Below are 15,410 nucleotides of genomic sequence, written 5' to 3'. Positions count from 1 at the left end.
GTAGTCCAGAAGATTTTTGGTATTCAGCCTTAACTTGCTGGCAGACTAGACAGATTTGTACATATTGAGCAATCACCCTCATCATTTTATCCCACCAGTACAACCGTCGTAGGTCCTGATACATCTTATTACTACCCGGATGGATGGTGTATTTTGATCGATGGGATTCCTCCAGAATCTCCCTTTTCAAATTCTCATCCCTAGGCACCACTATTCCATTCTTAAATCTCAAAACTCTCTCAGAACTCAGGTTAAAATCAGAAATTTCCCCTTTCTCCACCCTTTTCACCCACTTCTGAACCATCGGATCCTCAGTTTGGGCTTCTTTGATTCGACCCAATAATGTGGATGTCACACGGATATTTTCAAAGGTTATCTTCTTACGTTCCAACCTAGGATTCCACTCACCAACAGCTCCTAACATTTTTCACTCCTTAACCATTAACCCAGATATTTAAGCCTTCCGACTTAGGGCCTTAGCTACTACGTTAGCCTTACCCGGATGGTAGTTGATTGTGCAGTCATAGTCTTCTAAGAATTACATCCATCGGCGTTGCCTTATATTCAATTCCTTTTGGGAGAAGAGATACTTAAGACTCTTATGGTCGGAATAGACCTCAAAAGTTACCCCATACAGGTTGTGTCTCCACTTTTTCAGAGCAAAGACAACTGCAACTAGCTCCAAGTCATGGGTGGAATAGTTTTGCTCATGGGTTTTCAATTTCCTAGAGGCAAAGGCTATCACATTCTTATTTTGCATCAATACACACCCCAAGCTTTCCCTCGAAGCATCAGTATAAATAGTGAAACTGTCCTTCCCATTAAGCATGGCCAGAATAGGGGCCATGGTTAACTTTCGTTTCAATTCCTGAAAACTATCCTCACATCGGGCATCCCACAAAAATCGACCACTTTTCTTTGTCAAATCGATTAAATGACTGACAAGTTTCGAGAAATCCTTAATAAACCGACGGTAATAACCTGCCAATCCTAAGAAACTTCGAATCTCGGTGGGACTTTCAGGTCTCTTCCACTCAGTCACTGCCTCCACTTTCGCAGGGTCTACAGCAATTCCCTCTCTCGAAATCACATGCCCCAAGAAAGAAACCTTCTCCAGCCAAAATTCGCACTTACTAAATTTAGCATATAACTGATGATCTCTCAGGGTTTGTAAGACCAATTCCAGGTGTTGCACATGCTCCTCTCGGATTTTTGAGTAGACCAAAATGTCATCGATAAACACAACGACAAATCGATTTAGATAGGGTTTGAAAATCCGATGCATTAAGTCCATAAAGGTGGCAGGGGCATTGGTCAGTCCAAAGGGCATAACTACAAATTCGAAATACTCATACCTAGAATTGAAGGCAGTTTTAGGCACATCTTCCTTCCGGATCAACAATTAGTAGTACCCCTGTCGGAGATCTAGTTTTGAAAATACCACTGCACCTTGCAACTGATCAAACAACTCATCAAGGGGTAGTGGGTATTTATTCTTAATGGTCACGTTATTCAATCTCGGGTAGTCTATACACAATCTCAAGGTCCCATCCTTCTTCTTGACAAAGAGAACGGGTGCCCCCCAAGGAGATCCACTCTCACGGATAAACCCTCGCTCCAACAGATCTTGCAACTGCAACCTCAACTCCTTGAGTTCAACAGGTGCCATTCGATATGGAGTTTTAGAGATAGGTGACGTCCCCGGTAATAGGTTAATCTCAAATTCTATCTCTCGCTCCGGAGGTAGATTTACTAATTCATCAGGAAATACATCCGGATATTCACCCACTACAGGTACATCTTCTATATTCAATTTATCGGTGGGAGTATTAATAAGAAAAGTTAGGAACCCTTGCGCCCCTCTACTCAGAAGTTTCCTAATCCGAATACCCGAAATTAATGCAGATGAGGCTAGGCTACCCCTTACATCTAACCTTAAAATCGCCTCCCCCGGTATAAGCAATTCTACCACTTTTCTCTTACAGTCAAGTTGGGCATCATACTTAGCTAACCAGTCTATTTCCAAAATAACGTCGTACCCCTGAATAGCTAAGCTTATAAGATTCCCCAATAGCTTCCTCTCTCCTACCCAAATTTCACAATCAACATACATCATACTAGTGATTAAACATTGGTTTCCTGTAGGAGTACTAACTTCCAAGTCGTAAGACAAGCTAACAAGTTTTATATCAATTCCGCACATAAAATCAGGGTTAATAAAGGAATAGGTGGCACCTGGATCTATCAAAACCCTACCTAGATGATGGAAGATAGGAATTGTACCTTCCACCACTTCAGCAAAATCTGGGACTGGGCGTTGCTCAAGGGAGTACACCCGCGTAGGCACATTCGGCTTTGTCCCTTCCACTTTGGACTGCCCCGAGGTGGCCTTCGATGGTTGGGTAGTTACTCTCGCCTCCCGAAGTAACACCGGACAGTTGGCTATTTGATGCTCCGCACTCCCACAGCGTAAGCATTTTCTTTCCTTCCTCCAACAGTTGTCCTCAATGTGGTTTGGTTTCCTACAAAATCTACAAGGACCACGAGAAATCGAGACTGAGCTCCCCTGTGAGGCACTTCTCTGTTCGCCTCGTCCAGTTTGACCACCTCTTGGCGGAGTTCCCTGTGTCATTCCCAATAGCCTTCCTCCTCCGGCTTCCCTTCCGAACTTGGGAGGGGTACCCTTATCCCCCTGTGACGAACTACTCGCAGGAAATCCTAGTTTCTTCACCTGAAAGTTTCTAACTTGAAGTCTCACGTTTTCAACTCGCAAGGCTTTCTCCACTGCTTCACTAAAAGTACTGATCTGGGCTACCGCCAGATCCTTTTGAATCTCTATATTTAGCCTCTGGATAAATCACTGCACCCTCCTTTGTTCAGTTACAATAAGGTCAAGGGCAAACTTGGACAGTCTCATAAATTGGCTCTCATACTCGACCACCGTTTGAGTTCCCTAGCGAAGCCTTATGAACTCGTCCTCCTTCTTTTCCTGAACCAAAGGCGGAAAGCACTTTGCATTGAATTCTCTCATGAAATTTACCCACGTTCTTGGTGTTTGTTCTCTTTCCCACTTCGTCCATATCACATTCCACCAAGAACGAGCGGCCTCCTCCAATTGGAAGATAGCAAAAGTGACTTGCCTCTCCTCACTATAGTGTAAGGCCACAAAGATATCCACCATCTTCTCTAACCAGCTCTCGGCCACATCAGGATCTGGCCCTCCTAGAAACTTTGGTGGGGAGAATTTTTGGAACCTCTCGAGGGTTCGATCCTCACTCTCTATATGATTCCCGGGATTTTCGGGGTTCCCAACTAGCGGATTAGGGTTGTGGCCCTGTTGTTCCACGACATGGGCTAAAAGATCGGTCATCCGCTGAATAGCAGCGGCTACCTGAACAATAGGGTCAATTCTGGGTTCAGGGTTTGGTTCGGGCATAGTTTTCCGATTACCCCCTTCGGTCGCAGTTTGCCTACTTCCACGTCCACGCCCTCATCCACTACGAGTGCCCTCCATTGACTTAAGTCAAACTAAAGTCGAGGCACAGATATAATGTTAAAGGGGACATAAGCATAGACATATAAGCATGAACAATTAACCAAAAGTAAACACCACATAAGGCATATATACACCTAAAGCATTTATACATAGAACACATAACTGTTTCAAACAGTCATACAGGAGCAGTTAGTCAAGTACATGCAAAAGTAATCCCATGAAACTAAAGGGGTCCTCCAATAGATAATATACAAAGTTAGGCCAAAATACAAAAGTAGCTAACTAAGAGCTTTTCCTAACTATTCCCCTCATGGAATCAAAACATAGCTCAATGGAGCTCTAACCTAGTTCCCAACTGAACCCACAGACTCTCTCCCTTGGCTAGAACTAGGTGTGCTCCCCTCATCATGAGTTCCGTCACCCGAAACTTCCACTTGTGCGTTGGCGCCAATCACCCCTTGGATGAGCGCCTCGCACTCGTTAATGATACCCCCGGACCAATCTCGAACTTCCCTGACCACCCTTGTAAGGCGGTCAGTAGTCACGTGCAACTACTCCCTAAGAGCGTTCGTTCGCTCTTGCTCCATGGCTATGTCCCCCTGGAGCTCCCCGATTCGGTCCGATTGCATCCTCATGATGCTCCTCAGTCTAAGCGTCTCGGCGTGATCCCTAGCGGCGGCACGTCTAAACCTCTTTCTTTCGTCTAGTACCGTCACGACCACATGGTCAGCATAAAAGTAATTCTGGCAACGCCTATAGCGACGGGTCCGACTAGCAGTATAGCAAAGCAGGATCAGACCTCCAGGCCTCTCTTGGTAATCGATGACTCGTGGGCGCCTCCGAGGTGGCTCACCTCCACACTCTTCACTTGTTCCAGCCATAACCTAGAAGGATAGCAAAGGTTCACATCTTAGACAAAGTAGTCACACTTAACGGCACCTTAACACAAACCCCACAAGTCTGAAGAAACACAGTTCTAACTCGCCCAAGTCACTTCTAATCTAGACTCTGATACCACCTGTGACAGTCCCACCTTCCCCTAAGGCGTACTAAAGGGGTTAGCGAACTGCCTACCCAACTCTCGTCAGGACTACTAAAACGGTTATACACAAATAAAACGTTCCGAAGTATATTAGCGCGCTACGGTTCAACAACCACGAAACAGAAAAATGAAAACGAAAACGAAAGATGAATAGTAACTGCCACGTCACAATCCGGCCGGATTCTTGGCCGAATTGGAGGTAGAGGCCAAACTGAAAATTTTTCAAACCTACTCTGCATATCCGGCCAGGTATCCGGCCAAAACTTGGTCGGATTCTTGACCGGATTCGGTGAACAGTAACCTCGCCAAAATTTTTCTCTCCTCGTTCGACTTCCATACTCAACCGGATCGCAAACAAATACAAGTACTTTATCCAACACGAATGAATATACAATACTAAAGAAGTTTGTAACACATATACACATGAAAACACTTCGAAATACATATATTGGTATATGTACAAGTCAAAAGAAATCGATGGATCAAAATACACTTTTCCATCTATCGAGGAGCTATACAAAACAAAGAATTTCCTAACTAGCTCAACTCGCTTCCCAAAACATAGTTCCAAAAGTTGTTCCTGTAAGAAAAAACAAAATAACGAGGGTGAGCTTACGCTCGTGAGGTACTGACAAGACACACCGAGATAATCATGCCTAGGCAAGGAACACATAAGAAATTACGTCACAATAACCAAAGTTAAAAGGATACGATCGGCTCTCAAGAGCCACTTTCCACTTGTTGTACTTGATCTCAAACTCGTTGACACTCCGTCAACGTTTGGAGCAAAGAACAAGACCGTAGATCCCACTTTACACCACATTCCTTCCACCGAACATTTCTCTTACCGGGCCCGAACACCTCACAGTAACAGAGAGGCAATACTCGAGTATACCACAGGGTCGAGGGAATAATACTCCACTCGACTAACAGTAAACCCGTAGTTGGTTATCGAATCGCCCAGGTCCTTGTCAGCTCGACTCGAATAACAACCAATGGGGTATGAGCTCAGATATCACAGTTAAGTCGTTGGTCATAGTCCCAAACGACATTAAATTAGGCACAAATATAGTTTCACAGTTAAACAGTAGTAGTCATACAGATGAGAGAACGAGAACGATGAAGTACACTCTCGTCTCATTCAAGCCAACCAAGTTCACATATTCAAGTATATCAATCATTTAAGCATTAAACCATATAATGGTACACTCACCAGTTCAAATAAAGCAAATTTACAAATTTCCGTCCGACGTATGCCTCGAATCACCGGCACGTCCTATAAACAAGTAAAAAATAACAATTGAGACCCGAACACGAGTCGAATACCTATTCAAGGAACTACTAAAGCAAGACCAAAAATAACTAGAAAGGGAAATTAAGGATCATTTGGTACTAAAAGCATAAACAACCCCAAAACATTTCATTTCTACCCAATTTCAATTCAAACTCAAAGGAACTCAATATCCTCAAACTTTGGACAGCATTTTCCCTAAATGTCATACATTTCCAACCTACTAACAACCACCAAAATTCATCCAAAACAATCGCAAGTGCAACTACACATTATAGGTTGGTGAATACATTTTCTTAGAGTCACAATACCTTTCAATCACAATCAATCAAGAGTTCAATAACCAACCATAGGAAACCCTAATTTTTGAAACCCTAATACCGAAATTTGCCCTACAAGTGGAAATTTTCCGCAAACAACCACAACTAACATACAAGAGCTTCATTTTACACCATATCAAACTACCATTCCATGTCCCAACAATAATCATCATATAAAATCAGAAAAATCACCAAAAATTCTAAAATTTATCAAACTTTACTTAAAACCATAAAATCTTTCACAAAATAACCTATTTAGCCACTACAACCCACTAATTAACCATTATTAAAGCAAAGAGAGAACTTTCTTATCCAACTTACCTCAAAACTCAAGAAAGCTAGCAACTTAGGGCTTCCCTTTCAAAAACCACTCCACCACCTTCTTGGATTCCTCCCAGCAAGAGATTTTTATAGAGTAATTTGAGGGTTGGTTGGTTGATTCACAAGATTGAGCAAGAAATGGAAGGCAAAAGTTGAAGTTTCTTCCTTCTTTTCTCTCTAATGAAGCTCGGCCAAGAAGGGTTAAAATGAAGAGGATTTTGGGTCAAAATTGATTTAGAAAAGGTGAGGAAAGATTAGTCAAAGTCCACCCTCCAACCATAGCGAGCCACCTAGCCTCTTTTATGTTTATCTCATCTCTCTTATCTCCAAATACAATTTAATCTAGATAACCTCCAATTATCTCATAATACCTAGTAAGAAAATTCCTGTATGCAAAACTTAACCTAATTGGCCAAATTTATCGCACTTAATGCACTAGCGGGTCCCACGTCCAATATACACTCCTAATATTTCAAAAACTAACTTATACTAGAAAAATGATTTAAAAACTATATTTACTTATAAAAATATCTATAAATATAATATACTAACGAAAATATATAAAACGTGTGCAAAGAAAGAAAATAAGGCCTAGATATTAAGAAAATTTTCGGGTTCTCACATTGACAGCATCTTCCCTAACAAACGGCTAAAACTCTCTGTAAACAAGTCCAAACTTTTTTAAGTATCGATGTATTGTGAATCATTACCATTTCTTAGATAGCTGAACAAAAAATTACAATAATAATATCATGTATATAGTAGAATGTGAAACTACAATAATTTTGTGCATAGTCCCATCTCCTCCACATGCATGCAATTAAAAGATACACTACAAGAGAGGGCCTAACTTTAATTTCATCAATTCACCATAAAATAAATTCAAATATATTCAAACGGCCTCTTATACCAACAAAAATTTAAAAAACTAGAACATTCATTTGATAGCAATTACATGTAGTTGTAAAGTTACAAACTTACCCAATGACTTATCTCAGATTTCAAAGATGCATTTTGTGAAGTTGATCCTAGTGGTACCAACCCAAGACTCTTCAAGTGATGTCAGCAACTTTGTACGCACCTATATGAACACGAAGGAGATAACGGAGAACCAAAAGAATTTAAAAAATTTAATCGCAGCGTGTATTTGTCAAAACCAAATGAACTCATTAGTAGAATTTTTTAAAAAATTTTGACAGAGTCTCCCCTATAAATGAGTTAAAACTCCTTGCCAACCAATATAAGCATGTATGAATTTTGAGAGCTACTTTAATTAATCACCTAAAAGATTACAATACATTCGCCAAATACTTCTACATTCATCAATTTTATGGTTCAAAAGTAAAAATGCAAAAAAAGATGATTCAAACAAAATAATAAATCCAAATTTCCAAGTCCCCGGTAATTTGGTCAAAAAAAGATGTATCTCTCAATTTGTCATGTTCGAGACAATTGGAGGGGTCAAATAAAACCTACTTGTTCAAGTAAAATGAACTTGTTCATATAGTTGGACAAATATCGTAAACGTAAAGAGAGATAACCTTGTTAAAGTTGTAAACTTATAAACTTACTTAATAACTAGTCTTAGATTCCAAAAATGCAAAAAGTTGTAAACTTATAAACTTACTTAATAACTAGTCTTAGATTCCAAAAATGTACTTCTGTGGATTTGATCCTATTGCTACCAACCAAAGCCTCTTCAAGTGATACTGTGCTCGTGTCACCAACTTTGTGTGCACCTGTATGAACATGATGGAGTTAATGACGAACCACAAAAAATTTAAAAATTAATCGTAGCCAAATATAGCCCAACTCAGTAGTCATGACCCTTTAAACAACTTTCCAAGCCAGAATATGTTGCCAAAATTAATGATACCAAAATAGAGGGAATATATTAAATGTCAATGTTGCTTTGTGAAATTTTCTCCACCAAGGCAGATTATGCATCACAAAATTCATTTGTGGCTCAGGCAATTATCTTTTGATGGGACCAAATTATTGTCAAGAATTGAAATTCTGAGTCAAATTAATTGTCATGATTCTTGAGAGGGCAGGCCATTAAGGATAGTGATTAAAAACTATAAATAGGTGGGATTTTGTAATTTTAACTCCACAATAAGAACTTTTGTATTCTCTTCATGTTCTTAATTCTTACTTAATATGACTGCTACAATTCAATCATTTCTCAGGAGTCAGGACTCAACAAGCCTCGACCAGGGTTCTCATCAAGCACCGTCATAGATTTGTTAAAACCAATTAAACTCATTAGTAGGTTGTGGCTTGAAACTAAGTATTGCATCTTTTGGGATCCATTCTAATTTAGGTTTGTGGCTTGAAATTTGTTACTCAGTTGGTGAATATCTAGAGCACTGCAAATGAAATTCATGATCAATTAGTATTGTTTTGGTTAAATAAATAGAGAAAAGAATATAAAGGTTATTTAGGAATGAAACTTAGTTTTGAGAAATCCTTAGATTACAACTGAGCATATCGCGGCAAAGTTTATTTGGAGGTTGTGTTTCTGCCATTCTACATGGCTTAGGCTAAAGAGTAACCACAACATACCAATTTTAGTTTGTAGTTTGCTGGTGTTCTGCAGAGTTTGGTTCTTTGCAAGCAATTAGAGGACTGATATACATGGATGTTGCACTTTAGGATTTAAATTGAATGTCCAAATGGTGACACAAGGAACTAAGTATTGCATATCTAAATCTAGGTGAGTTACTTGGGATTTTCTGTGGCTTTGTTAAAATCTGGAATATTACCAATGATTTTGTGGTAGGCAAGAAGTATGCTGGTGCAACAAATGGAGAAAAGAAAATTGGTACTTACAATCTGAAAGTGACCTTCTAGAACCAAATTTACGTTAGGTGATTGTGCTTAGCGAGAAGTTAGGTGAATTGTCCAGAGTTTTGTCCTTTGTAGGCAATTATAAGACTTTCACTGCACTTTAGCATTTGATTTGAGTATTCAAATGGGTGATAGGTGGAATAAAGGCTAACTTCTCGAGGTTGGTTTTTAACATTCTATAAGGTTAATGGCAAAGAGTAGCAAGAACATACTAAGTTTAGTTTGAAATTTTTTAGACTTATACCCTTTGTTGGTATACATAGGACTCGTATGTAAGTACGTTGCACTTTGGGCTGTAAATTGAATATTATAGGAGGAACAAAATGTACGTGCATCTTGTTGCAAACTAATTGTTTACTTGGAATTTATTTACGAGTTGTTAGATATTTCGAGTATTGCCTATGAATTTTATAATCAATTAGTAGTGTTCTAGTTAAACAAGTGGAGAAAAGAAAAATACGTTTGAGAAAAATATATGAACATGATGGAGTGAATGAACCAAAAAAAATTAAAAAATTAATTGCAGCATGTGTTTGTTAAAACTTTTTAAACAACTTAGTACAATTTTTTAAAAATTTTTGACAGAGTCTCCCCTATAAATGGGCTAAAACTCCCTGCCAACCAATCCAAATATATGAATTTTGAAAGCTACTTTTAAGTTAATATTTTAAGTCAATATTCCCCTAATCACTCCAGTAGTAACTCATAAGGAACTAATGGGTACAATGAGAAGTCAGTGGAGTGAGAGTTAGACTGTTTAAAAGCTTGGTGGTTCTAAATATAAAGGACACTTCAATGACATGTGGTGTTTGGATGAGAGTTAGAACTAGCAATTTCAACTTTTACTGAAATCATATGTGATATTACTAGAGTGCTAGAAATACTAACATCATTATTACTATATAAAAAGTATGAATGTTGGTATTGGGGAGTGCAAGTGTAAGCACATTTTTATCTTAGTTTTGGTTATCCCTAAATTACCCTCATGTCTTTTAATTAGAATTATTGCATTTTAATGTGGCACTAATTAAAAGAAATAAAACACTCCAATTGATTACATTTTAATGGTATTGGTAATTATAATTAAAAATTTCTCATTAAAAACTATTTACCTTCACTTGGACTCCATCTCCTATTATTATATGTATCAAAATTTCTTAATTGAAGCATGAAAATTTTCTCATTAGTCATTAGTTGAGATTGTTAAAAAAAATCAATTTCAAAAAATAGCTACTCTCTAGAAAATGGAGAAACATACAATGACAAGAAAAACCCTTATTCATCTGTATATCTTCACACAAATATCACGAGCAAATTTTACAATTATGCACTTTTAGCAATATGAAGAATTTTTCATGTTACACCCAATGAAATTTCAATATACAAAAAATGATGACACCTTTATAATTGAAATAGCAATATTAAACTAAAAAAAAGAAATCTAAAATAGCACCATACAAACCACTATTATCATTAATAGCAACCGATCAAAACAAGAAAAACTAAAATAAAATTGAAAACTATTTATAAAATGACATAAAGTAAATAGCAAATGAATTAAAATGCTAGAATACAATTCAAGTAATACCAAAGATAATATTCAAATCACTGATATCCAAGGGAAGACAAACATTGTTATTAACAATAATATAGTAATGCTTCATTTGTATTGGTTTGAGCAAACCAAATCCATCCATCAAGTCAGAAACCATCTCTAATGATAAAATAAGAATTATAATAAGAGTAAATATAAAATGATAAATGATAAAATGAAAATGATATCCAAATTGTTTTGGTGATATCCAAAATACTCTTATTTTTCTAATGATTACATATATTTATTATATTGCAATATTAGTGAATAATGGAAGCAGTTATGAAATGAAAAGCTTTAAAATTAAGTAAATTTCATTTATAGTGACAATTGTAAATTAGACAGATTTAATGCATTCCAATAATTGATAATAATGATAGTGGTTATGGATTAAAAGTTGGCAATTAAAAACTAAAACACGGCAATATACAAAAATTAATATTAAAATTATTAATTAGCCACAATTATCATTCCAATTTCATGATCATCAAAAAAACTAATATTAAAACAAAAAATATTGTGCTCATATGAAAAAAGTAGACTTGTTGTTGCTCTTGCTTCGCATTGGATTGTGCTAAAAACATGAATAAAAGAAAAGGAAAATAGAAAAACTCCAACTATCTCTATCTATAAAATTTCAATTGTTAGAATACACAAGCCAAAAAAACTTTACGTGGTGGATCATTTATACTCCATTATTGACAAAAATAGAATTAACATAATACAAAGAATTCAAATTACATTAATGTTTATTTTTCTAACTTAATTATATTCTTCGTTTATAAAAAATTGTGATGATTGTGGTTTATATGCAACAGAGTCATGAATATACACTAATTTTGGTAAAACATGATATTATCAATATTTGATATGTTGGAGTTCAAACTATAAATCAAAAAGTATTTGGTTCATGATTTCAAATTCAATCCTAAGGGATATGTCAACTATATTGGAATGTTTTCTGCCTCTTTTCATTTCATAAAATTTTTAAAAGTAACTAGCTTAAAAAAATAAATAACATAAAAATACTATATTATGATGTTGATGATCAAAATTTCATAAAAAATTTTTAGTAGCTGAAAAATAATATATTTTAAGATATTACAATCACGTGCAAAACACGTGAACTATTACTAGTATATGAAAATACAAGAAAACCAATGATAATCACCCTGGCCAAATGATATAGATGAAAAAACAAAAATCAATAAGGACTAAGTACATAGAACTAAACTCAATTAACACATGGATTTTATCAGACCCGGATGACAGTTTTAAACATGATATGTTGAAATTTGTTATTAAATTTATAATTAATTTTTCCTTTATTCTTTCCAAATATTATTTTAATTGTTAGATTCTATTTCTATTTGGTGTTTTGTGTTAATTACAGGGCGTTGGAGCGAAAAATTGCAAAAAGAGGCAATTTTCTTAAAGTTCGTTATCAAGCGCGAGTTTCCAAAGCCAAGATGGAGTTTACGTAGAGAGTCAAGCAAAGATTAGAAAATTGCCATTTTTCTTAGATGTTTTTATTAAGGGAACAATTAGGATTATTTTTTGAAATTTCCTTTTTCAATTAGAATCCTATTTTTGATTAGCAATTGGAGGCCGAACTATTAGTATAAAGAATAGGCAATCGGTCTAGTGACTACTCACGGAAAAATGCAGAAAGTTTTTAGTCGCCTTCATTATTTTTCTTTTCTTACGTTTTGGACATTGTCGGATGGTTATGAAAAACACTCCAATCAATTCGTGTTGTTCAATCGCAATGATGTGCAACTAAATTCTCTATTTCTAGTCGAGGAATAAACAAAGGGCTTGGTTTATCAACATCTATGAGATCTAATCATTTTTTATCAATTTCTTTTATTCGTTAGTATTTGTACGTCTTCCGCTTAAATTTCTTATGGTTGTTAGTTGTTTAAATATCAAAGGTGCCTGATATTTAATTCAACCTAACGAACTATTGTCAATTAGAACAGTTAAATCTGTAATTGTTTAATTATCTTAAATTAGTGACAACTAATATGATTGGGGTCATGTTAGAGAGACATACGATCTAATTTAAACAAACCCTGGCAGTGAGTTTGTTAATTAGAACAGGATTTTTCTGATTTTTAATGCAATCAAGAAATTAAATTTTATCGGCATACCTAGGGTTATTTCTTGATTAGAGAAGTAGTTAACAGATGTACCTTAACTATCGAGACACTAAGGAAAAGTTGGTTGTTTATCACTTGTATAACAACTATAACCTATTTATTAGTAAATAATTGAAATAATTATTGCATTGATGATCAATTGTTTGAACCACTCCCTAAGTTATTTCCTTGACCAGACCTCGTTTATCCTTGAATTAAGTTTAACTTGTTTTAGTTTAATTATTTTTAATTTGCATTGATTGTTTATTTTTATTTTCAATTGTCCAAATTCTCCCAATTAATTCTCACTTGGAAAGAAACAAATTTTCCTCCCAATTCCTGTGAAAACGACCCTACTTGCCATTGTACTCGTTTACATATTTGAAAGTAGGATTTTATTATTGTACAAGCCCGATACCTGTCAATTTTTTACGCCATTGCCGAAGATCGGCGTTAGAATATTTGTTTCTTTTCTTGATTTTATTTTATTTTTTAGTATTTTTGCTAGTTTATGCCTCGTTTAATCTTTGATCCCGAGTTTGAGAAGATAGCACATAGACTACGAAAAGAAACCTGAATACGAAAAAGAGAGCTGTCATTTACTGCATCTCCAGGGCTTAATTTGGCTGTAGATTTATTGGAATCTGCAAGTAACTACTCAAGCGATTCTGAGCATGAGGAAGTTGTTATGGCAAATAACAATCAAATCTTGAGGGAGTTGGCTGCTCCAAATTTAAATCAGCAGTCTCTTTGCATAACTTTTCTTGATTTTGCTGAAAATGTAACGTTTGAATTGAAATCAAGACTAATACATCTTTCCTCCAATTTTCATGGTTTGCTAGGTGAAGAACCCCACAAGCACCTGCATGAGGTCATAGTAATTTGCACAAGTATGAAATCACCTGGCGTCACTGAGGAGCAAATCAAGATGAGGGTGTTCCTTTTTCATTGAAGGGTGCTGCCAAAGATTGAATATACTACTTGCCAATAGAAAGTATCACAACATAGATAGGCATGAAAAGAAAGTTCTTCGAAAAATACTTCCCTGCGTCTTGGGCTACTAGCTTGCAAAAAGAGATCTGTGGAATCAAACAGAGCCATGAAGAGTCCCTTTATGAGTACTGGGAGAGATTCAAAAAATTGAGCACAAGTTGTCCCCAACATCAAATTAGCGAACAACTCCTCATCCAGTATTTCTATGAAGGCCTGCTCTATAGAGATAGGAGCATCTTCGACACTACAAGTAGAGGTGCTTTAGTGAATAAAACCCCTTGAAAAACTTGGAAATTAATTGAGGGGATGGTTGAAAAACTCCCAGCAATTCAGCGCAAGAGAGGATACTCCAACTTGTCGCGTCAATAAGATAAGCATTTCATCGGTGCAAGAACAATTGGCAAAGTTGACTTCTATAGTTCGCCAAATGGCAATGGGAAATGTATAGCAAGTCAAAACCTGTGGAATTTGCAAGGATGTTAGTCATCCAATTGATAGGTGTCTAATGCTACAAGATGATAGCATGGAACAAGTAAAAATGGCTGGATACGTGCCCGTGCCCCATAGACAGTACGACCTTTACTCCAACACGTATAATTCGGATTAGAAGGACCACCCAAATTTTAGCTACGGGAGGAATAAGCAAAATTCTGTCCCTAAGAGACAACAAGGGTTTCAGCCACAACATCTCTCAAGACCTCAATCCTCTTCATCCAACACAGACACATCTCTTGAGAATATGATGAAAACATTGGTTGCGAATACCGCACAACTACAACAAAACACCTTGCAGTTTCAGCAGAGAACGGATGCAAGTATACAAGATCTGAGAAATCAGGTGAATTAATTAACCTCTGTGATAAACCATCCAGAATTTCAAGAACCGGGGAGACTACCTTCTCAACCTGAAGTGAATCCAAAGAATGTAAGCGCCATGACCCTCAAAAGTGGAAAGAAAATTGAAGAACCAAAACCTGTAGTTCAAAAGAACAAGAGCGATGATCAGATTAAAAAGGAGCTAGAAGAAGAAGACATAAACAAGACAACTGCTGAGGTAACCCTCGACCCTTCAGTTAAAATTAATACTAACGCACCACTTTTTTCTAACAGGTTGAAGAAGCCAAAAAGGCAAGATAAGGAGAAGGAGATCCTAGAGGTATTCAAAAATGTGGAGATAAACATTCCTCTATTGGATGCAATAAGCAGGTGCCCAAATATGCCAAATTTTTGAAGAATTTATGCATCAATTGAAAGAAATTGAGAGGCGATGAAAGAATTGTAGTGGAGAAAAATGTTTTAGTTGTGCTACAAAAGAAACTTTCACCGAAATGTGGAGATCCAGATATATTTTCTATCCCCTGT

General features: G+C 36.6%; 1 non-coding gene across 1 annotated transcript; it reads right to left on the bottom strand.

The window, feature by feature from the left end:
- Positions 1–14,117: 14,117 nt before the first annotated feature.
- Positions 14,118–14,224, bottom strand: LOC113776582. The gene has a single exon (XR_003469070.1). It is a non-coding gene; the product is annotated as a small nucleolar RNA R71 (small nucleolar RNA).
- Positions 14,225–15,410: the final 1,186 nt, after the last annotated feature.

This window comes from Coffea eugenioides, chromosome 6, assembly GCF_003713205.1.
Source record: "Coffea eugenioides isolate CCC68of chromosome 6, Ceug_1.0, whole genome shotgun sequence".
NCBI classification, from domain to species: domain Eukaryota; kingdom Viridiplantae; phylum Streptophyta; class Magnoliopsida; order Gentianales; family Rubiaceae; genus Coffea; species Coffea eugenioides.
Note: the sequence above shows the minus strand (reverse complement) of the source record. Positions and strands in the feature narration are given on the sequence as shown.